At 42.9% G+C, this 23,671-nt stretch overlaps 1 protein-coding gene across 5 annotated transcripts in view; it reads right to left on the bottom strand.

The window, feature by feature from the left end:
• The window catches only part of TBC1D4 (TBC1 domain family member 4), a 220,050-nt gene that overhangs the window by 192,765 nt on the left and 3,614 nt on the right, over positions 1-23,671 (bottom strand). The gene's annotated exons all lie outside the window — the stretch shown is intronic.

Genomic DNA, 23,671 nt, shown 5'->3' with positions numbered 1-23,671 from the left:
TGAGATGGGTACTAACATCTCTATAGATGGGAGAAGACAGATTAAGTAATTTGCTAATTCTTTCAATTATCCTGTGTTCTCTGGCACTTGTTTTTCCTCTTCCAAAATGCATGCAATACTTTCTATTCCACTTCAATGTTGTATAAAGATGACATCTTTCACCCAGTTCTCTGTGCTTTCTTCATGTTCTCTCTCTTATAATAGTGGCAGGGCCATTCACTGTCTTTACTTAGTCAACATTTTTCCCTGTGTGCTATTTCTCTTCCAAATACAACATAAACTCCTTAATGCTCAGGTCAAATGTTACACTTTTTACTCTCGGATACACAGGGCAGGCCTAATCAGAAATGAAAAAATCAAAAACAACAAGGAATCGGGGGACATGGCATTTTTGGGTTGGACTCCCACATCTCATCAGAGTACCTGGGTTTAAGTCTCAGCTACCACTTGCCAGCTTCCTGGCAAGATAGATGCTGGGAGGCAGTGGGTGATGGCTCAAGTTTCTGGGTTCCTGCCAGCCACATGGAAGTCATGGATTGAGTTTCTGGCTCCTGGCTTCAGCCCCATGCCTGGCTGAGGTTGGCAGGCATTGGAGAAGTGAACCAGCAGACGGGATTTCTTCCTCAAATAAACTTAAATATATATATAATTAAAATCATTTAACAAAGAATATAACAAACAGTTTTAAGATTTGTCTATTTGAAAGGTAGAGTTACAGAGAGGGAGAGACAGAGAGAGAGAGAGATAAAGAGAGAGAGAGAGAGCTCTTCCATCCACTGATTCACTCCCTCAATGGCCACAATGGCAAGTGCCAGACCAGGCCTGAGTCAGGAGCAGGAGCTTCATCCAAGTCTCCCACATGGGTGGCAGATGCCCTTCCACTGCTTTTCAAAGCCATTAGGGAAATGGATAAGAAGCAGAGCAGCCAGGACTCAAACCTCAAACCAGTACCATATGGGATGCTGGTGTTGCAAGTGGCGGTTTATACTGCTGAGCCAAAACGTGGGCTGTGGGGAGCAACTCGGACTAGACTAAGTTACTGGAATTAAGACTTATTCTATGCATCTGCTCTCCCACAATATGGCGCTGGGAGAGGAGGAAACAGCTTCTACACAGCTGCCTCCAGTTCGACCAATAAACTGCAGGAGCTGCTCCTGAATGGAGGAGAGCAGAGTGCTCGGGGTGTGGGTAGCAGAGTTGGGATTGGTGGAAGAGGACTATAAAGGAGGAGAGAGACAACATGCACCAGGAACATCTAAAGGGAACATCCGGATAACATCTGAGCAGCCCCCGAGAGAGCCGGCCGGCAGTGTGCCGCTCCCCCGCGGAAGTGGGGAAAGTGGCAGGGGGAGCCGCCCTTCCACGGAGGTGGAAGGATCAGCAGCCAACCCGGGAAGGACCAGCAGCGAACCTGGGGAGGGCCGAGCAGACAAAAGAACAGCGCAGGGTCTAGTGTCATTCCTCTGTGAAGAGGGGGAGCGACAGTGGGCCCCACAAAGTGACTTTTGAGAGGAGTTTGATAAGATCAGGAGATCAAGATGGTGGATGTCAGGAACTGAACAACATTTAGCTCCCTAAACACATGCTGACCCTAAAGCCCAAAGTCTCACATTAATCTTTAAGGGTAAAGACGTGATCTAACTATGGCACCTAGGAGGCAGACCCAGTAGGAGGTCTTTAGATCATCAGGCCCTTGCCCTGAGAAGTCAGTTCTCCAGAAAGCATTGGTTCTTTCAGCTACGTAGTGCTCACCTGCCCCTCTCTGCCTCCTGACTTACCATGCGATGCACCCTTCCACTCTCATCAGACACCAGGCTAATGGGGTCACCTGATTGTAGTCGATGAACCTCCAATGCCGTGAGCCAAAAGAAGCTTCTTCCTCCTATGAAGCTCCTCTCGGGTCTTTTAGTTGTAGTGATGAAAATCTAACAGGAAGGAAATCTCAACAAAACGCCTAGCATGTGCAGATATACACGTGACAGGTCAGGTAGGCAACAAGAATGAAGAGAAGTTGAGAGAGATGGGAGAGATGGGAGAGCGGAGGTGGAGGTGGGGGTGGAGGTGGAGGGAGACAGAAGGAGAAGAACTGCCAAGCACTGGCCATTCTTTGAGCAATGGAAGGAGCAGAGGAAAGGAGAGAGACAAGCTTAAAATAAACGGCCATGACAAATTTACTCCATCAGTGACTAAAGAATCTTAATAGAGTGGACACTAGCATTATCTGAGATTAAACTACACTCATTTATAATGAGTTTCCATGAATAGCCAACATGATTTTCATCTTCTTCTTCAATATATTAGTGATCACTTCAGCCACTGGCTTACAAAAAAAGTGCATCTAATTGCTCTCTGTATGTTTGGGGCCATTGAGCATCATCAGCAAAAAACCCAAGAGCCCAAAACTCAGCTTGGCCAGTTTTTTAAAAACCTCTTAGAACTTACAATACATAATGGCATGAAAAAATTCAAGTATATCTTCAAAGAAGAAAGAATTAAAGACCATCTATGTTTCTTTGTTTCTCATCTCATTCTAGAAAGGACTCCCAGCGAAGGACTATCTGAATTTAAACGATCATATGCTCCCTGCCTCACATTCCCATATAAAATGAAGCTAATAATTTAACACAACAGCTTCAGAAACTAACTAAATGATATAAACAGTCTAGCTCTACCAAAATGCTCTTTCAAAGTAAAATTATTACATTTCTGAACAACTTGAAAATCACCATGAAGCCATTTAAAGAAACTTTTAACACGATTAAACCCATAAATGCATATTCTTCGTAGAAATTTAAGGACCGAAAAAATGCTAGTGTTAAAATTCCCTAATCATTGAGCTCATGACCTATTACAGTTAGCTATACTGACCTTTTTTTAAAAAAAATTTATTTATTTGAAAGGCAAAGCTACAGAGAGGCAGCGGCAGAGAGTGTGAGGTATTCCATCCACTGGTTCACTCCCCAGATGTCTGCAATGGAGCTGAGCTGATCTGAAGCCAAGAGCCAGGAGCTTCTTCCAGGTCTCCCACATGGGTGTAGGAGCCCAAGGACTTGAGCCATTCTACACTGTCTTCCCAGGCCACAGCAGAGAGCTGGATTGGAAGTGGAGCAGCCGGGTCTTGAACTGGCACCCATATGGGATGCTGGTACTGCAGGTAGAGGCCTTACCCACTAAGCCACAGTTCCAGCCCCAGCTATACTGACTTTTAAAAAAAATCTCAGATTGGAGTTGGCACTGTGGCTCAGCGGGTTAAAGCCCTGGTCTGAAATGCTGGCATCCCATGTGGGCGCCAGTTCTTGTCCTAGCTGCTCCGCTTCCGATCCAGCTCTCTGCTATGGCCTGGGAAAGCAGTGGAAGATGGCCCAGATCCTTGGGCCCCTGCACCCGAATGGGAGACCCGAAAGAAGCTCCTGGCTCCTGGCTTCAGATCAGCACAGCTCCAGCCATTGTGGCCATCTGGGGAGTGAACCAGTGGATGGAAGACCTCTCTCTCTCTCTGTCCTCTCTCTGTAACTCTTTCAAATAAATAAAATAAGATCTTTAAAAAAGAAATAAAAAATATCAGATTAAGAGGACATTTCAATAAAGGATGAGTACATGTAGAAAGCTTAACTGTTGGCCGGCGTCGCAGCTCACTAGGCTAATCCTCCGCCTTGCGGCGCCGGTACACCAGGTTCTAGTCCCAGTTGGGGCGCCAGATTCTGTCCCGGTTGCCCCTCTTCCAGGCCAGCTCTCTGCTGTGGCCCGGGAAGGTAGTGGAGGATGGCCCAAGTGCTTGGGCCCTGCGCCCCATGGGAGACCAGGAGAAGCACCTGGCTCCTGCCTTTGGATCAGCGCGGTGCGCCAGCCGCGGCGGCCATTGGAGGGTGAACCAACGGCAAAGGAAGACCTTTCTCTCTGTCTCTCTCTCTCTCACTGTCCACTCTGCCTGTCCAAAAAAAAAAAAAAAAAAAAAAAGAAAGCTTAACTGTTGTTTATTTATCTTTTTCCTAAACTCTTTTACCCGGATCCTGAAAGTTCCACATTGCTTGAAGCCGACTGAAGATCTCACGTCAGGGAATATGAAGTTCCCCAACAAACGTGCAATCTCTCAACTGCTTCCCTCATAATTAGCATGAGCTTCTGCTGCTCCCAGTGTTCACCTGTTTCTGTAGAAATCATTTGAACTTCTTAGTCCTAGTGACTAACTCACTAAGCTTACACTTAATTAGCCTCACTCAATATTTGCTAACAGCCACGATGGAGCTGATGACAATGACGGTGACAAGGATAATTAAAACACTCATGGCTCTAATATTTAACCAAAAATCACCCTCTAAAAATCTTACACTGACACTACCATAATTATTGTTATTTCAAGATCAACTAAGGTTTTAAAAAATTTATTAGAGAAGCAGAAGAGCAATGAGAGTAAAAAAAACAGACAAGGGGAGCTCCCATCTGCTGGTTCACTCTCTAAATGCCCACAATGACAGAGGCTGGGCCAAGGCTAAAGTCAAGAGCTAGAAACTCAATCAGGTCTTCAACATATGCCATAGAAACCCAACCACTGGAGCCATCGATGCTGTCTCCCAAGAGCCACACCAACAGGAAGCCAGATTCAGAGGCCATAGCTGGATACCAAACCCAGTCACTCCAATATGGGATGCAGGGGTCCCAACTGCTACACCAAATACACACCCCAAATCAAAAAATTTTTAAATAAAAGAGCCAGTTCAATTTTCTATAGCAAATAAGCAAAGAACAGATGCAAATGTGTCCCATGTTGCTTAATGTGACATCTATGATAACTATACAAATTATATATCAAAAATAGATAAGCAAAGAGTAGACTATTATAGTCACTTCTTGCTTTCATTCTAGAAATGTAAACTCTCTCTCTCACAAGGTACAAGTTAGTATGTTGCCTCTTTCCAGGATTACGTTTTCTCACCCAACCCCTCATAAACCTATCAGACTGGAGACAAAAAGAAAAAGGAAACACAGCAAAGCAGAGCTAAATATCCACAAACACACACACCCAACTGCCTGGAGCATCATTTTCCAAAGCTGAGAGAGCAACTACCACCTTAGGCAAGCTGGCTGGCTGCCAACGCAGCCCCAAATGACTGACCACACATAGACCCTTCATTATATTAATTAGAGTAATTTCTTCCTGCAGATCATCTCATTCTTTGCAGGCTTCGTCTCAGCCTTGGAGCCAGAATTCTCTTGGCTCATCCCCATCAGACACCGTCTGACCTCTCCACTGCTTAGAGTGCTGCTCCTAATTATGCTTCCAATGTCCAAGATCCCTTCTCACAAGCTGACAACTGATGTCATCGGTGGATATGATGCAGCTTCAGCAAAGCACGGGTGATAATGTCACACACTTCTGATCACAGGCTGATCCACTACCTGATTCCTTATGGAACTTCCCAGCTACTGATATGTCAAGTGACATTTTAACTGATGTTTGAGTCACATATGTTCTAATAACCATCAATCAAACACCCAAACATTTGTAAACTGTTAATAAACTCCTAATAATGCCAATATATCTACAGCCACAGACATTGATTTGACTATTGCTATAGAAAAAAAAAAAAAATCACTGGGGCTGACTGCTGTGGTACAGCATGTTAAGCCACCTCCTGCAATGCCAGCGATCCATATGGACACCGGTTTGAGTCCTGACTGCTCCACTTCCAATCCAGCTCCCTGCTAATGTGCCTGGGAAAGCAACAGAAGATGGACAAGTGCTTGTGCCCTTGCACCCACATGGCAGACCCGGATGAAGTTCCAGGTTCCTGGCTTTGGCCTGGCCCAGCTCCAGCCATTACAGCCATTTGAGGATAAAAATTTCTCTTTCTCTCTCTCCCTCTGTAATTGTCTTTCAATTAAAATAAATAAATCTTAAAAAAAAAAAAGAAGCAATCACAGCAATTGGACCAGAGTGCTGTCAAGAAATGATGTAATAATGTCACCCATAGAGCTTTAATAAGACTGTGCAGTGGCAAATCCCATAGCTCTTGCTATTTCCTGGGCATAACTGAAAATATTTCTCAAAGTTGCAATTCAAAATCCTGTGCAGGAAGAGTCCTGCAATCCCACAACGTAGCGGTCCCCTAAGTCCAGGCTACATATAAGTTTAAGCTGACTCAACCCCAACTACCTACTTTTTAATTCCCAGGGCCCAGGGCCCACCTGGAGATTCTAGTTCTACTTCTCTACAGAGGGTCCATGAGGTTCTCACGTATGACCCAGTTAGAAAATACTGGAATAATACTCTTCCCATCCCCTTCAATATTTTAATTTCATCAACCCTAGTGTTGGTGAAAATGGTTCTCTAGAAATCACATGATGGAAAGATATCATATCTATTAGGTATCTTAGGTAAGAAGACAAATTTTGCAAATATTTGCCAACATCCAGTTCTCTTACATTAGAAATGAGAATTCTTGATTTTGCCCCTAAAGTCTGTTTCTCCTGCATTTCCTCAACAACCTTTCTCATGCCTGTAAATGGAACCAAATCTACTCATTAGTTAAAAAAAAAATTCAGCAAATCTGAAAGTCATCCTTAATTATCTTCACCACAAGAGGCCGTGGCTCTACCTCTTGGTTTTGGCTACAAGTAACAGAAAGCCTTATCAATTCATGTAAAGGGGGCAAGTATGCAGGCAAGAGGTAATCAGGTTTGCATCCACTGGAATTTAGGTATAATTTATCCAATTTTCGCAAGTAGATCATCCTCAGTGTATTATTAACTTTTTCATCAGTCTGGAAGTGAAGTAACAGATCCAAGCTTTGAATCTATATATCTCAACTGGGAGAAAACTTGCTCAGGGGCCCCAGTAAATATACTTCAACTTCCATTAGCACAAATAGAGATGCCTTCCCAAGAACTAGTGGGTCTTAGATACAAACTCACAAACTGGTTTGGGTCTGGATTCCTGGACAAATCATTGTACAGTAGTCTCCCCTTATCTCTGGTTTCATTTTCCATGGTTTCAGTTACCCCAGGTCAATCACATGCCAAAAATATTAGAAAAATCCAGAAATAAATAATTCATAAGTCTTAATTCTGTGTTGTACAAAGTACCATGGTGAAATCTTTGTCCAGTATCCACAATAGATATGCCACCTACCCCTTAGTAAGATAGTAGCTATCTGGGACATTAGACTGTCCTGGTACCTCAAAGCCTTTGTTCAATTAACCCTTATATTACTTAATAATGACCCCAAAGTGCAGAAGTAGTGGATGCAAAGGTAGCAAATATACCAAAGGGAAGCCACAAAGTGTTCTCTTTAACTGAAAAAGTGAAAACTCTCAGCTTAATAGAGAAGAAAAAATTCATGAGCTAAGGCTGCTAAGATCTGTGATAAGAATAAATCTACTAGTGAAATCGTGAAGGAGAAAAAACAAACTTGTATTAGTTTTACCATTGCACCGCCAAATACAATGTTTATGGCCAACAATGTATGAAAGATAAATATTTAATTAAGATTTTAATAAGAAAGGAATTAAATTTTCTAGGTGTGTATGAGAATAGATTTTTAAAAATGCGCTATATTTGAACAGCATTTAGTACCATACATGGTTTTGGGAATTAGCTAGAAGTTCTGGAACATATTCCCCTAAGGTAAAAATGTCTACTACACAACCCAATCTACAGTTAGTTCCCTCATACCACCATTTTTTCCCCACATAGCCCTTACCCTAATTTCATACTTAATATTTGTGGATACGCAGGTAACATCTACAGAGTACTTACTATATGGCATTGTCTAAGTGTATTATTAGAATGAATCCCACTTAATCCTCACACAAACCCTATGAAGTCACCATGTTATACCAGCCTGATATTACAGATGAGAACATTAAGGTACAAAGAGGTACAGGAACTTGCCCAGTGCCAGAAATGGCAGCTGTGGAGTCCCAGCAGTCAAACTCCAGAGCCCAGGGACTGGGTTATTATACCACAGTTTCTTCCTTAGTGTTGTCTCACTCCTCAACATAATTATTATGCTATATAAAGCTGGCAATGTGTTTGTGTTAGTCTCAACGCCATACAACAACCAACACAGTACCAGGCACATACAAAGCCTTTTATGTCTTCCTATAAGTGAACAAATGAACAGATGGGTTGAGGGGGTGGGTGAAAGAATGAATAAGTAAACAAAAACAGAACAACTAGAAAATCACGGGCCAGGTCAGCGGACTGATTGTTCGTGATACAGAACTAAGTATGGAAGAGCAGGCTCCACAGCTTCAGTTTCCTGGGTCCCATTGGCTTCTCTGAGCTGTAAGTCTGTTATCTCTGCTCCACACGGTCACACCTGCATAGTCAACAGTAAGCAGTCTTTTCTCCTTTGCAAACAACCAAAAAAATCTCAGGCAGCCATCAGTCATTTGTTTTTTTTTTTTAATCTTTTTTGGAAAGATTTATTTATTTGAAAGCAAGAGTTACACAGAGGGAGGAGAGGCAGAGAGAGAGAGAGAGGTCTTCCATCCAATGGTTCACTCCCCAAATGGCCACAACAGACAGAGCTGGGCTGATCTGAAGCCAGGAGCCAGGAGCTTCTTCCAGGTCTCCCACGTGGGTGCAGGGGTCCAAGGACTTGGGCCATCTTCTACTGTTTTCCTAGGCCATAGCAGAGAGCTGGACAGGAAGTGGAGCAAGTAAGTCTTGAACTGGCACCCATATGGGATGCAGGGGCTTCAGGCCAGAGCGTTAATCTACTGCTCCTCAGGGCCGGTCCCTAGTGATTTGTTTTTAAAACAGAGTGAATATACTCAAAGCACAGAATGGTATGAGCTAAGGCTGAGATTTCTCCACAAATTATCCAGTCTTTGCTTGACAAATGAATATTCTGTTCATTGACAGCAAAAACAAACACCTGAAAACACACACAGGAAACAGCCCTGTGTAGTATCGGGTACTAAAGAAATTTAACAAGCATATTTTTAAAACAATAATGTTTTAATGAACACCAGCTTAAAGTCTATACTCGAACTATGGAGATCTAAGTATAGATAAAGCATTTCTTTATAATTCTCTTTTATGGTGGTCATATGGCTTCAAAAATAAATAAAACAAAAAATGTAAGGAGCCAAAGGAAAAAATTAGAAGGTGTACCCACTTTCAATGTCTAGAATGAATTCTGCTTTCCAGATAAACTATTACCTAGTGCAGTCACGTGCACACACACACACACACACTATTAATCTGACTGGTTCCTAAATAAACAGGTAATGTAGTAGGTCTCAACCCCAGTGCTAACAAATATTAACTGTCACATTCAATGTGTACACAACAGCTTGTCCCTCTACAGAGTGACTCGTAAGCTTATCCACCAGTTCAGGAGCAAAAGAAAACCACCTTCAAGGCAAACATGTTATGAAACTCTCTATTCACTTATTTGCTCTCCACATTAATAAGCAGCCGTATTTGCTGTTTTGAACAGTGCACCATCAGCAATTTCTCTGTATTCAGGTCAAGTTTCCTAATGGAAAGCAAGTATTCACATCATTTCTATCATGATAAAGTCACTGACAACACAGAGAAGGAACGACACGTAGTGCCTCAGCACTGGAGTCCAAGGGAATGCAGTGCGGAACCCACTACTACAGGAAACCTCCCACTCTGTGTCAAGGACCCGACTTTGAAGAAAGGTGTAGATGGTAGTGCTCAAAGGTAGACAGAATAGGACACAGGAGAAGATGCTGTCCTGGCAGGGCTAAGGAGTTGTTGGCAGGGTGCCCGTATTCATAAAGAAACAGACTATGGCACTTTTTAGTTTTCCTAGAAAAATAAAGTCTTCTTTCCTTGTGTAGATTTTTTTAAGAGGAAGCCCTGTCCCTGAGAATACTACAGACAGTGAATACTCCCTTATTTGTAGCTTGGTTCATGCCCCAGAGACCACAGGAAATTATAATTGACCTATCAAACGCACTTATTACAAGTATAAAATAAACACAAGAGCAATGACTATTCCGTCACAAGGGCATGCTGTCCTGGCAAAGAAAGAAATCTGGAATACAAACTCTGCATCTTACTATAGTTTGCCAGACAACAGTCAGTTTTTCGGGTATTTCCCCCAACTTGGGCCTCATCCAGGTAGATCTCCATTGATTCATTTATGTTTCTGATTTTAAAAGGATTTGTGACACCTATTGGGCCTGCCTTGCCTGACCTAACCCTTTGTTAAACAAGTCTTAAAAATAAAGGCCTGTAGTGTGCACTGAGGCACAACAGTTAAACCATGGCAGGAGATCCCAGCGTCCCACATCAGAGCTCCAGGTCAACACCTTGCTGTTGGATCTAGCGCCTTGCTAATGCACCTGGGAAGCATGGGATGATGGCCCAAGTACTTGAGCTCCTGCCACCCAGGCAGGAGATCAAAATAGATATCCTGTTCTTGGCTTCAGCCTGGCCCAGCCCTGGCTGTTGTAGCCATTTGCAGAGTGAACCAGCAGATGGAGGGTCTCCTTCTCTGTCTCTCTTTCCTTCTTTCACTGTGCCTTTTAAATAAGTAAATAAATCAACCTTTAAAAAAAATCAAAGCCTAAGAAAATGAATGTGTTTTTGATTTGGGATGAAAAACACAGAGGTCATTCTCAAGTGCTATGACACTAAAGGGTCTTGCAAATGAGGTCACGTTTCCACTGAGAAGCATAAATAACTGAAGTGAATGGAAAGTGGAGATAATTCCATTATGGCGAGGATATATTCACAGAAACACTCTGGTTGATCATCTTCCAGTCCCTCAGCACTCACCTCACAAAGGCCAAGGAGATGCCCACTCTTGTGCCAGCAGCTTTACAAAACATTTTGTGTCCTGATTTTGTGTCCTTCTCTCATCAGTCCACAAAATAGAGATACTTCAAAAAGTGTGTGGAAGTGGAATTAAAAGATAAGGTTTTGAGTACAAAACAGTCTTAAATGCATGTGAAAACATACATTATGAAAAAATCCATACATGAATTTCCATATTTGCACCAAAATAAAAACATGTTTGAATTCTGTTTTCCGCACTTTTTGAAGTGCCCCTTTCTTCCTTCTAGTAGCTATAATCTCCACCCATGAACTTCAGTTCCTAGAGGGCAATGACCAACTCTTACCTTAATTTCAATAAACCCTTACCATGGAAGCAGGTCCTGAGTATAGAACCATGAAGATACAAGTACTCTCGCAGAATGGAGTTTACATTCCAGAGGTGATTGACAGTATTCCCAAAAAGTATTTTAAAAATTAATTTTAAATGTTGAAGTGTCAAAAGGAAAACAAATAGCTGAGATGTAAGTAAAAAAAATTTGGGAGGAGGGCAGCACTACAGCATAGTGTGCTAAGCTTCTGCCTATGGCGCTGGCATCCCGTTTGGGCACCAATTCGTATCCTGACTGCTCCTCTTCTGATCTAGCTCTCTCCTATGGCCTGGGAAAGCAGTAGAAGATGGCCCAAGTATTTGGGCCCTGCACCCTCATGGGAAACCCAGAAGAGGTTCCTGGCTTCAGATCAGCCCAGCTCCAGCTGTTGCAGCCATTTGGGAAATGAGCCAATGGATGGAAAACCTCTCTCTCTCTCTCTCTCTGTCTCTCCCCCTCTGTCTGTCTCTACTTCTCAAATAAATAAATACATCTTTTTTTAAAATTGGGATATTTATTTACTTCAGATAGAGAATTATGGAGGTCCATCTGCAATTTAAAAAGAGAACTGAAGCTCAGAGGAAAAATCAAGTTAGCAAAGCTAGGAGCCACTTATTCAAAAGATCTGAAGTGATTTAAGAGTTGTACCTTTTATAGGATGGGGAAGACTTGTACGACCAAAATCTAGAGCATGGAGGAGCGTAAATAGTAGACCACAATGAGACTGGAGAGACACATGGGGAGGAGTCATACAGCAGCACAGGATGAAGAATTTGCATATTCTTCTGAGTGCAAAGGGAACGTATTTTGGTTCGGTTTTTACAAAGACCATTCCCACTGGTCCATGGAAGAAGAGACCAACGAAAGGGCACCCTTAGAGTAGGGAGAATCCTATGGGGGTATGTAACAGTGCCAGCAAAAGGCGTCAGCAGTTAGAGCCACGTTGTGGAGTGGTGATGGAGAAATGAGGACATGCTAAACTTAAAGGCAAAATCAACATGACTTGCCTCGAGGACTGGAGATTCAAATGTAATTCCTGAGTTACCAACACCAGCAAATACATACTCAAGGGCCGGTATCAAATAAGAATTCTGATAGTGAAAAAAGCTGGAGTCAGAGCGGAGGGCTGGGCTAAAGTGGTAAGTCTGGGAATCATCTGAGAAATGTACAAAGTGGGTTTTAAAGAGCACATGGGATTTGGAACCTCGACTTTGCCCCTTATATTGTGGGTCTTTGGGAAAGCTGAGCCCTAGGGCTCTCATCTGCAGAATGCGGTTAACATACCTACTTTTAGTAAGACTGTCTTACTAAAAAGGTTAGCAAGGTTTTTTAGTAAATAAAGATGTTAGACTTCACGGTTTTGGAAACTCTGTCACAAATACTCAACACCACCAATGTAGCTTGAAACCACAGACAATATGTAAACAAATAAGTTGGATTACGTTCAAATTGTATTTACAAAAACAAAGGCAAGAGTTTGCCAATCCATAGTGTACAGCAGTGTTTGTCCCGGTTTGGTCCTCAGACCAGCACCAGCGACATCACAGAAGAACTTGTTAGAACTGCAAAGTCTGGACCTTACTCGCGCTTATGAAGCCATAAGCTATGACAGTGTGGGGGGGTCCAACAATCAGTACTGTAACAAACACTCCAGGTAGTACATGCTAAAATTTAAGAATCTCTGGCCTAGAAAGTAAACATCAGTGATTAGTTATTATTATTATCACATTTCTATTAGTGGTATTATTTTCCTGACTCCCAGGAGTTTTAGGTATAGTTCTTAAAGATAAAAACCAAGGGGCTGGCATTGTGGCACAGTAGGTTAAAGCCCCAGCCTGCAGTGCCAGCCTCCCACATGGGTACCGGTTCGAGTCCCAGATGCTCCATTTCCCTTCCAGCTCTCCGCTACGGCCTGGGAAAGCAGTAGAAGCTTCAGCCCCTGAACACGCATGGGAGACCTGGAAGAAGCGCCTGACTCCTGGCTTTGGATCAGCTCAGCTCTGGCTTTTGCAGCCATTGGGGGAGTGAACCAGGGGATGGAAGACCTCTCTCTCTCTCTTTCTCTCCCTCTCTCTCTCTGGTTCTACCACTCTATGTAACTCTGTCTTTCAAATAAATAAATAAATCTTAAAAAAAAAAATCAAATGCTAGGTAGCAGTGGAAAGTGAAGCAAAGAGATTAACAATCCCTCTCTATTTTTAAACTATAAAGTGATCTTAGGTAAAAATACTTGAAGAATTAAGATCACTTTTTGGAGCCACGCCATGGCACAGTAGGTTAATCCTCCGCCTGTGGCACCTACATCCCATATGGGCACTGGTTCAAGATCCGGCTGCTCCACTTCCCATCTAGTTCCTGCTAAGGCACTAGGAAAGCAGTAGAAGATGGCCCAAGCCCTTGGGCCCCTGCACCCATGTGAGAGACCTGGAAGAAGTTCCTGGCTCCCGGCTTCGGATCGGCGCAGCTCCAGCCATTGCGGTCATTTTGGGAGTGAACCAGCAGATTGAAGACCTCTCCCTCTCTCTCTCTGTCTAGACCTCTCTCCGTAACTCAAAAAACTAAAATGTCTTAGAGAGGGAGAGAGGGAGAGAGGGAGAGAGGGAGAGAGGGAGGGAGGGAGAGAGGGAGGGAGAGAGGGAGAGGGAGAGGGAGAGAGGGAGAGAGGGAGAGGGAGAGAGGGAGAGAGGGAGAGGGAGAGAGGGAGAGGGGGAGAGAAAGAGAGAGAAAGAGAGGTTGAGATTCTTCATTCTAAAAAAATTCTATTTGAAACAAACAAAAATCTGTACACAAGTGGTTAAAAGCTTTGGGAGGAACTAACAGCCAGGATCAAGGAAGTCACTAGTTCTTCTCTCAAGAAAGCCAATCTCTAGAAAGAAATCCAATCAGGTGGGAAGTGCACAATATTTACAGAGTTAGGCAACAGGCATTGTGTGCTCTTCAAAAGAAGGTCCAACACAGGGTAATGAGGTACTTCAGAAACGTTACTGGAAAGTTAGGGGCAAGAAACAGCAGGAGAACCAAGCAGGGAGTTCATCAGTTTAACTCAATTAAGTTTTTTTTTTTTAAGATTTATTTATTGGGGCTGGCACTATGGTGTAGTAGCTAAAGCTGCCACCTGCAGTGCATCCCATACAGGCACCTGTTCTAGTCTTGGCTGCTCCTCTTCGAATCCAGCTCTCTGTTATGGCCTGGGAAAGCAGAAGATGGCCCAAGTGCTTGGGCCCCTGCACCCGAATGAGAGACTTGGAAGAAGCTCCTGACTCCTGGCTTCAGATGGGTGCAGCTCCAACCATTGCATTCAACTGGGGAGTGAACCAGCGGATGGAAGATTCTCTCTCCTATGTCCCCTTCTTTCTGTGTAACTTTGACTTTAAAATAAACAAATAAATCTTTTTTAAAAAGATTGTTTATTTGAATGGCACAGAGTTATAGAGAGGCAGAGGCAGAGGCAAAGGCAGAGGGGGGGGGGAGAGGGAGAGAGGGAGAGAGGGAGAGAGGGAGAGAGGGAGAGAGGGAGAGACTCTTCCATCTGCTGGTTCACTCCCCAAATGGCCACAATGGCCAGAGCTGAGCTGATCCAAAGCCAGGAGCCAAGAGCTCCTTCTGGGACTCCCATGCAGGTGCAGGGGCCCAAGGACTTGGGTCATCTTCTACTGCTTTCCCAGACCATAGCAGAGAGCTGGATTGTAAGTGAAGCAGCCAGGACTCGAACCAGCATCCATATGGGATGCTGGCACTGCAGGTGGCACCTTTACCCGCTATGCCACAGCGCTGACCCCTAACTTAATTAACAATAAAAGGTTTCAGTCTGCCCAGTCAAGGGGATTAAATAAGTTAAACCAAGGGAAGAAGTAGGTTGAAAAAGCAGGAGCCATCTAGAGCCTGAAACCCATCTGCTTACTGGTTTATAAAAGCTCTAAAACATAAATGTATTCATCCAGATTATATAACCCATTGTTAAAAAATGCATGTCAATCTGGCCTCAGAATCAGCCCTTAAGGCATTCGGATCTGGCTGAAGAGCCCATGAGAGTATTTTAGGCATGGAAAGCCTAAAGCCACTCTGGCGGGGAAAAAAAAAAAAAAAAAACCCACCCACCCTAAATGAAAGATCTCTGTTTGAGTATAGTTACAGCATTAATTCACATAGTACAACACATTAAGGACAGAGATCCTTCACGGGGAGTAAGTGCACAGTGACTCCTGGCGGGAAAAAAAGCCACTCTGGCGGGAAAAAAAAAAAAAAACCCACCCACCCTAAATGAAAGATCTCTGCAAGTGAGATCCCAGTGGAAAAAATGGGCCATCAAAGAAGGAGGTGCCTTTCTCTGAAGGGAGGAGAGAACTTCCACTTTGACTATGACCTTGTCTAAATAAGATCGGAGCCAGCAAACTCAAAAGGCTTCCATAGCCTTAGCAACTCATGACAAGAGCCCAGGGTGATTACTGATACCATAAACAAGAGTGTCAATTTGTTAAGTCAACAACAGGAGTCACTGTGCACTTACTCCCCATGAAGGATCTCTGTCCTTAATGTGTTGTACTATGTGAATTAATGTTGTAACTATACTCAAACAGTACTTTACACTTTGTGTTTCGGTGTGGGTGCAAACTGTTGAAATCTTTACTTAATATATACTAAACTGATCTTCTGTATATAAAGATAATTGAATCTTGATGTGAATGGAATAGGAGAGGGAGTGGGAGACGGGAGGGTTGCGGGTGGGAGGGAAGTTATGGGGCGGGGGGGGAAGCCACTGTAATCCATAAGCTGTACTTTGGAAATTTATATTTGTTAAATAAAAGTTTAAAAAAAAAAAAAAGCGTGTCAAGATACAATTATAGGTCGGCGCTGCGGCTCACTAGGCTAATCCTCCACCTTGCGGCGCCAGCACACTGGGTTCTCGTCCCGGTCGGGGCGCCGGATTCTGTCCCGGTTGCTCCTCTTCCAGTCCAGCTCTCTGCTGTGGCCCGGGAGGGCAGTGGAGGATGGCCCAAGTGCTTGGGCCCTGCACCCGTATGGGAGACCAGGAGAAGCACCTGGCTCCTGGCTTCGGATCAGCACGGTGTGCCGGCCACAGTGCACTGGCCGCAGCGGTCATTGGAGGGTGAACCAACAGAAAAGGAAGACCTTTCTCTCTCTCTCTCTCACTGTCCACTCTGCCTGTCAAAAAAATAAAAAAATTTAAAAAAAATTAAAGATACAATTATGAGGAACAAAAGATGACTGGATTTACTCCACAAGAAGCACACTGTGTTTGACCTAGAGTCTTACATGGATATTCAACTACTACTCACATGGTGTTTAATATCAACAACACAAAGGTTCCACAGTTCCAACTTTGAGAATTTTAGAAACTCATCTGAAACTACACAAAAGTTAAAAGTGAAGACTATGCAGCTGGTTAAGGTATCCATAAAATAAAATAAAATTACTAGAGTAGTAAATTTAGGCTTCTGCTTCAGCCAGGAAGATTCTATTACTTGGAAATCCTCTTTCCAAAGCCAACAACTTGCAGCAAACGAAACCCGGAAGAGATCAGTAACTCAAAGAACTGTAACAATCCCCATTTCCCTTTGGTGGAGCTGCACAAACCTATGCCAAGATTATCTGAAATCAACCCATCCATGATTTCAATCCTATCTTTTGGCCTTTCTGACATATTATCATAGCTATCAAAGACATCCTAAATACTTGAAAGTTTAAACTCAGAGCTTCCCACATGTGTCATTTAGAACCTCTTTAAAGGTAAATTAGATATTAATATAATTATTTTACTATTATTTTATTTAAATATGTCCACAAAAATCTAGATAGAATTTTCATATGCTAGTAACTAGCTTTTAAAGAACTTTCACACCAAAACCAATTCACAAAATAATTACAAATGAAAGTATAAAAGCAGTAACGTTTTTATCAATAACCTAAATTCAGAGTGATGAAAGATGTTATTTGAAAAAACTATGTAGCAGCTCCACAGGTTCAACACACTGATGCTACTATGGACCTCTGAATGTTTTTGTTCTTTTTTTTTTTTTTTTTTTTTTTTTTTGACAGGCAGAGTGGACAGTGAGAGAGAGAGAGAGAAAGGTCTTCCTTTGCTGTTGGTTCACCCTCCAATGACCGCTGCTGCCGGTGCACCACGCTGATCTGAAGGCAGGTGCCAGGTGCTTCTCCTGGTCTCCCATGCGGGTGCAGGGCCCAAGGACCTGGGCCATCCTCCACTGCCTTCCCGGGCCACAGCAGAGAGCTGGACAGGAAGAGGAGCAACCAGGACAGAACCAGTGCCCCAACCGGGATTAGAACCCAGTGTTAGCCTAGTGAGCCGCGGCGCCGTCCGCTCCTCTGATTGTTTCTGAACCACTTTCCTCTTTGTGAACTCCTGTAAAAGCACACAACAGCCCATCACACTGGGCTTCATCTAACCTATTTAAGTATTAGAGTCACTGCTGCTCTGCTCCCTTTAACCCAAAGTAGTTAATAGCAAGGGAGCAGGCATTTACCCGAGTAGTTAGCATACTGTGTCCCACAACGGAGTACCTTGCTACAAATGCTCACTCCATCTCCTGACTTTAGCTTCCTGCTAATGTGAACTCTAGGCAGCCATGGTGATGGCTCAAGTAATTGGGTTCCTGGGCTCCCTGTTTCAACTCTCACCTGTTGCCAACAGGCATTTGGGGAGTGAACTAACAGATGGAAAAAAGAAAGCACAACTTCAATGTTTTGTGTTTTATTATGTGTTCATAATGAAGCTAATGTTCATTATTTTTATATTTTATAATGTTATACTTTATATTATTTAATTATGCATCCTTTATTCTTGATAATGCTTTTTAATTTTTCTGTATTTTATAATTCAGCATAATATATTCAAATACATGGCTGCACCTGTTCTTAAGTCATATCCTACTGATTTTTTATTCTAAGCTGAAGTTATAAAAGTTACAAATAGACTCATCATTTATTCCCCTGCCATTCTAAAAAGACACTAAATAAAAATTACATCAGAGTTGAGATTTATCAGCATAATAAATCACACATTCATTTACATTTTTACTTTTCATCACAACTATATATGTGGTGGCATAACTACATCTAAGCAAATTCAGGATTAATAATTATTTTGCAAATGTAATAAGCATGTTTGACTATGAAAATTTTTAATTTTTTTTTTTCATTTTATTTGAAAGGCAGACAGAGAGACAGAGAAAACTTCCATTTGCTGGTTACTACCCAGATGCTAACAACAGTAGGCACTGGACCAGCTAGAAGCCAGAAGCCCAGAACTCCGTCTGGGTCACCCTCTCTGGGAGAAAGGGACCCAAGGATTTGAGCCATCACTTGCTGCCTCCCAGAGTGCACATCAGTGGGAATATGGAATCAGTAGCTGACTTGAACCTAGCAACTCAGAAATGATACCGGCATCCCAAGTGGCACCTTAACTGCTGTGCCAAATGCCCACCCCTAACTGTGAAGGTTTTTAAAATGAGCAGTAAAAAGTGATCACATAGGAGCTTACAACACTGACAATGAAAAAATAAATTTCAAGAACTTCATTCTTGGGGCTAGCGCTGTGGTGTAGCAGGCTAATTCTCTGCCTGCAGTGCCAGCATCCCATATGGGCACTGGTTCATGTCTCAGCTGCTCCACTTCCAATCCAGCTCTCTGCTTATGGCCTGAGAAAGCAGTAGAAAATGGCCCAAGTCCTTGGGCCTCCACACCCACGTGGGAGACCCAGAGAAGGCTTCTGGCTTCAAATCAGCTCAGCTCTGACCATTGCAGTCACCAGAGGAGTGAACCAGCAGATGGAAGACCAACCTCTCTGTCTCTCCCTCCTCTCTCTCTGTAACTCTGCCTCTCAAATAAATAAAGCTAAAAAAAAAAAAAAAAAAAAAAAAAAAAAAAAAAAAAAAAAAAAGAAGAAGAAGAAGAAGAAGAAGAAGAAGAAAAGAACCTCATTCTCACATAGCAATGAGAGACCAGGCTTTAGAATCTGCACAAACTGGAATCTGCTTCTACCATTATAAATCTTGTGATCTTGGAGAAATAAGCGAACTTTTCTATGTGTCAGTTTTCTCATCTGTAAAATGAGGGAAGTATGAATACATTCTTTACATGGTTACCAGGAAGCTCAAATGCAATGACCTAAGAAAAGCAGCCCAAGCTGTACCATCACCCAGCAAGAGCCCAGTAAGTGTTCACTTTTAGGGAAATGCATTAAATATCTACAAAGATAGACAACATGTACGTAATACAGACACCACATAACAACCTTAGAGTGACATGCCAATGACCTCCTTACTTGATATGCCTCGATGAGTTACCCTATTTGTATTAATACTTTATGTAGGCCACATTTGAAGAAACATCTTTCTCTTGGTCAAATAATTATGAACATATTATTAAATTAAATCATAATTGATCTGTGCCTCATTTTACAAGAGGTACATGCAAGTACAAAATTATAAATTGGCTTGCTTCAGATATACCAATACAGCCCAAGTGAACTGTCCAGCCCTTGAGGCGTTATTTTTTTTTATTTTTTTTTTTTAGGTAAATAGAATCATTTGAAACAATGATTCAGGCTGGCCACTCACCATCTTATTCGCCAAATGACCTGATTTTCTTGGTAGCCAGTGTATCAGGCATATTAATATTTTCCTGACTTCTCATATCTTCTGCCTACTAGGCAAATTATGTAACAGATAATCTAGAAAATTCATGAAAATTGTGAATTTTTTCACAAGCAATTAATTATCATATTCCACACCAAGAGATTTTGAATAGGGTATGCAGAATGAAAATTTGAATGCAAATAAATAAGGCTTCAAGTTTTACAAAAGCCATCATAATCAGATGTTAGGCTGTATTTCCCATTTATTCCATCTGCAGAACTTAAAACTTTTGACTGAACGACAACGTTTTCCTCAACATATGCATGGGCTTAAAATACCTGACAAAATAAATGCTACACAGGGAAAGCACTAAGCTAAAAATTGTCTTAGAAATCTCCTGTAGTTAAATATTTTTACTCCTCACATTCACTTCGAATTTTCAAATCTGACAACATCTGCAAAAATAACCAGGAAAACAGAAATGTTCATAAAATCAAGCAAATGAACACCATCATCTCGAGTAGTGGTTCTGCAGCCATAACCCCAGGGCAGTAGTCTGAGCAGCACCAGCACACAGAATCAGAAATTGAGGGAAGGGCCCAGCAACCCCTCCTCCAGGTGAGTGCACGGACAACACTCAAGTTGGAGAACCTGTGATTCAGTGGTACTCAAGCCCTGATCCTCAACAGCCTCAATCCAGCATCAAGCTTCCCCCACAAGGTGCTGCAGCACACCTTTTTACCCTGCCCTGCACCACGGCTGACAAAATTGGTGGAACTAGGGAAGATTAACCTCCACCTGAGACTACGGGGAAAGGAGAGAACCAAAAACAACGACAGCAGATGAGAAAAGAGGCGGATCTAACTGTCCATAGGACAAACTATGAAAGCAGAGAGACTGACAAATTTCAGACAAGTATATCCCCAAAGCCACTGACCATCAACTAGGAATAAGGAGAACTGAGAAATGGCCTTGTTAAAATATATTAATAAAAATTAAGCTGAAAACGGGTTATCTTAATAAAGCTCAGACAACACTAGATATTTTAAGAGGAAAAATAAATTGCAGGCACAGAACTAAAAGCTAGAAGGAATTTGTGCTAAATTTATTTTTCTTTTAATTTTAAGAACACTTTGTAAAGTCTCTTAGAAGTCATTCTTGCAAGCCTTCTTTATTCTTGCAAGCTTTAAGAAATAGTATATAATAAACACAACCAAAGAAAATTATATCATGTTTGCCTTTTAAATGACTGTTCATTCTGTAAATGCAAAATACAATCATGCAGTTAAAGTAGCATGCAAATGTTAACACCATCAATCTCTAATACTTAGAAACAATAACTGCCTTATTTGTTTTTATTATGGTACAATAAACATAAAACAACTCATTTCAATAGACAAATTGCAATAATAATGTTATACAGCCTCTTTCTGAGACCAGATAAAGACAAGTATTTGCAGAATATGAGTGACCTACCTCAGCTCTTAAGAGAATCTCTCATATTCTTGGTTTCCCAACCAATTTTAAGTCTACAACCCAATTTATGCCAGTAGGACTTTAGGTTTAGGCCTAACTAAGTTGGTTTAAATGCCATCAGCGTGACATTCCTTCTGTGAAAGACCACACAGGCCTGACTAAAGGGCATGCACCTGTGTTCCCATACACTTGACCCCACCGCCACCTCTCTGTGTACCTGGGAAAACTGGTTGTGCTGGAGGTCACTCTGGCCTAGTGCTTCTCCTCACAAACCACCTCAAGTTGACTTTGACTCAAGTAGGAGGTACAGGCCACAGGGCCCATCACCATGGCAACTCCCCATAAGAGACCCTCACAGCTAGCCTCACAGTCCTCCCAGCTCTTGAGGTCACATACAGACCTCCTCTTAAAAAAGATAAGTGAGTAGACAGCCTGCATCAACAGCATCACTTTATATGAGAAGCCACGGGCCTCCAACTCAGCCATTCAGTTCTGGGGAGCCCATGGCCTGGTCTGCCTTGAATGGTCCAGGTTTATAACCTGTTACACCTGTTCCAGGTTAAGTAATTACATTTTCATCCTACAGATAGGCCTACTGCAGGAAAGGGGCAGGCATGAGAGACAAAACAGAGGCAAGCTCATTTGGGGAAGTTTGCCAGGCCAGCTCCTCCAGGTGCCCTTCCATACTTTGTTCAGTGACCCTGGGAAACACTTAGCGGCTTTCTTCACAATGATCTCAAGTCCCACAAAGTAATTCTCCACTTCAAATGTGGAACTGAACTCAGGACAAAGCAAACAGCAGGTCTTCTTCCTGCTGATTGCCAGGGTACCCAGAACTACCCAGAGCCTACTCTGTAAGAAGTACCCTCGGCCGGCGCCGCGGCTCACTAGGCTAATCCTCCGCCTAGCGGCACCGGCACACCGGGTTCTAGTCCCGGTTGGGGCGCTGGATTCTGTCCCAGTTGCCCCTCTTCCAGGCCAGCTCTCTGCTGTGGCCAGGGAGTGCAGTGGAGGATGGCCCAGGTGCTTGGGCCCTGCACCCCATGGGAGACCAGGAAAAGCACCTGGCTCCTGGCTCCTGCTATCAGATCAGCGCGGTGCGCCGGCCGCGGCGGCCATTGGAAGGTGAACCAACGGCAAAGGAAGACCTTTCTCTCTGTCTCTCTCTCTCACTGTCCACTCTGCCTGTCAAAAAAATAAAAAATAAATAAAAAAAAAAAGAAGTACCCTCTTGGCTGACAGCATGGTGCCCAGTTCACCCCCTTAACAGGTCCGGCTGCTGCAGAGTCATCACTTTGGGCAGTTTGATTTCTAAATTCGTCAAAACTGATGGTTCCAACTCTACCTGCTATGAGACCCACGTGGGAGGAACTCCTTGTGCAGCAGGAGAGGGTAGCAGCAGCACACCGTGTCAATGAATGGACTGATCCACTCTACAAATGCTTGGGCCAAAGACGGAAACTGGCAGCCTATGGACCACAGAAGCCAACCCTCCAATGTGCATTTTTCAGCCCAGAAAGGATTCTTAGAAATTTAAAACATTTGTCAACGCTTTAAAATGAAGAGTCATACATAAAAATTCATATACCCACTTTGAGAAAACCAGAAGCCCCAGCAACACTGAATGTGCATTGCATTCATGCAGCTCTCCACAGAGGCCAAGCAGCACTCAGCAAGAATGCCTACCATGCAGTCTTTCTGGGTCTCACTCAGCCCTCTTCCTGGGCATTCGACCTGGCAATCCCTGACTTGTGCTGGAGGCAACCCCTGGAGAGACCCGAGCTTGCCCTTCAAATCAGTCATCTTCTGCCTGTGATTCTCTCATTTCATAGCAAATACAAGTCATACCTTTAGGACAAGGATTTCAGTTGGAAAACAGCAATAAACAAGAAAGCTGGGATTGTTTTCTTTTTTTTTTTTTCTTTCTGAATCAGAAAGCCATATGGCCTCCACTGCTCCCAGCAGGCTGAAAGGGGAAAATGAGCCTAAACATATCTGTAAAGTAGCAGCACATTCCGCCCCGAACACATACATAAATAACAGAGGTAAATACAAGGATGCATTTAACTGATGGCCTACCACCGAGTCCAGAAGGATCTCAACAGCCCCTGTTGAGAACTCAAGGCACCATGACAATCAACGAGATGCAGTCATGGCAGGTGTCAGACCTGAAGAAATAACTTTAACACAAACCACCAAGAGTCCTGAAGTATTCCTCAGAGTCCAGGGAAAACGCAATTAGTGCTCCCTCACAGCCAAAAGCCAGAAATTTTTAATAACAAAGGCAGAGATAACTTTCAGGAACTTTCCAATTTTAACATATGAGAAAGTCAAAAGTAAGTTTTGGACAAATAAGCTTTAATGAAATGCATGTAATTACAATTATGATTTTGAAACAATTTGTAGTAAGTGACAACTAATAAACGTGGAAGTGTTCTCTTTATATTGGG

The sequence above is a fragment of the Oryctolagus cuniculus genome, chromosome 9 (assembly GCF_964237555.1).
Source record: "Oryctolagus cuniculus chromosome 9, mOryCun1.1, whole genome shotgun sequence".
NCBI classification, from domain to species: Eukaryota; Metazoa; Chordata; class Mammalia; order Lagomorpha; family Leporidae; genus Oryctolagus; species Oryctolagus cuniculus.
Note: the sequence above shows the minus strand (reverse complement) of the source record. Positions and strands in the feature narration are given on the sequence as shown.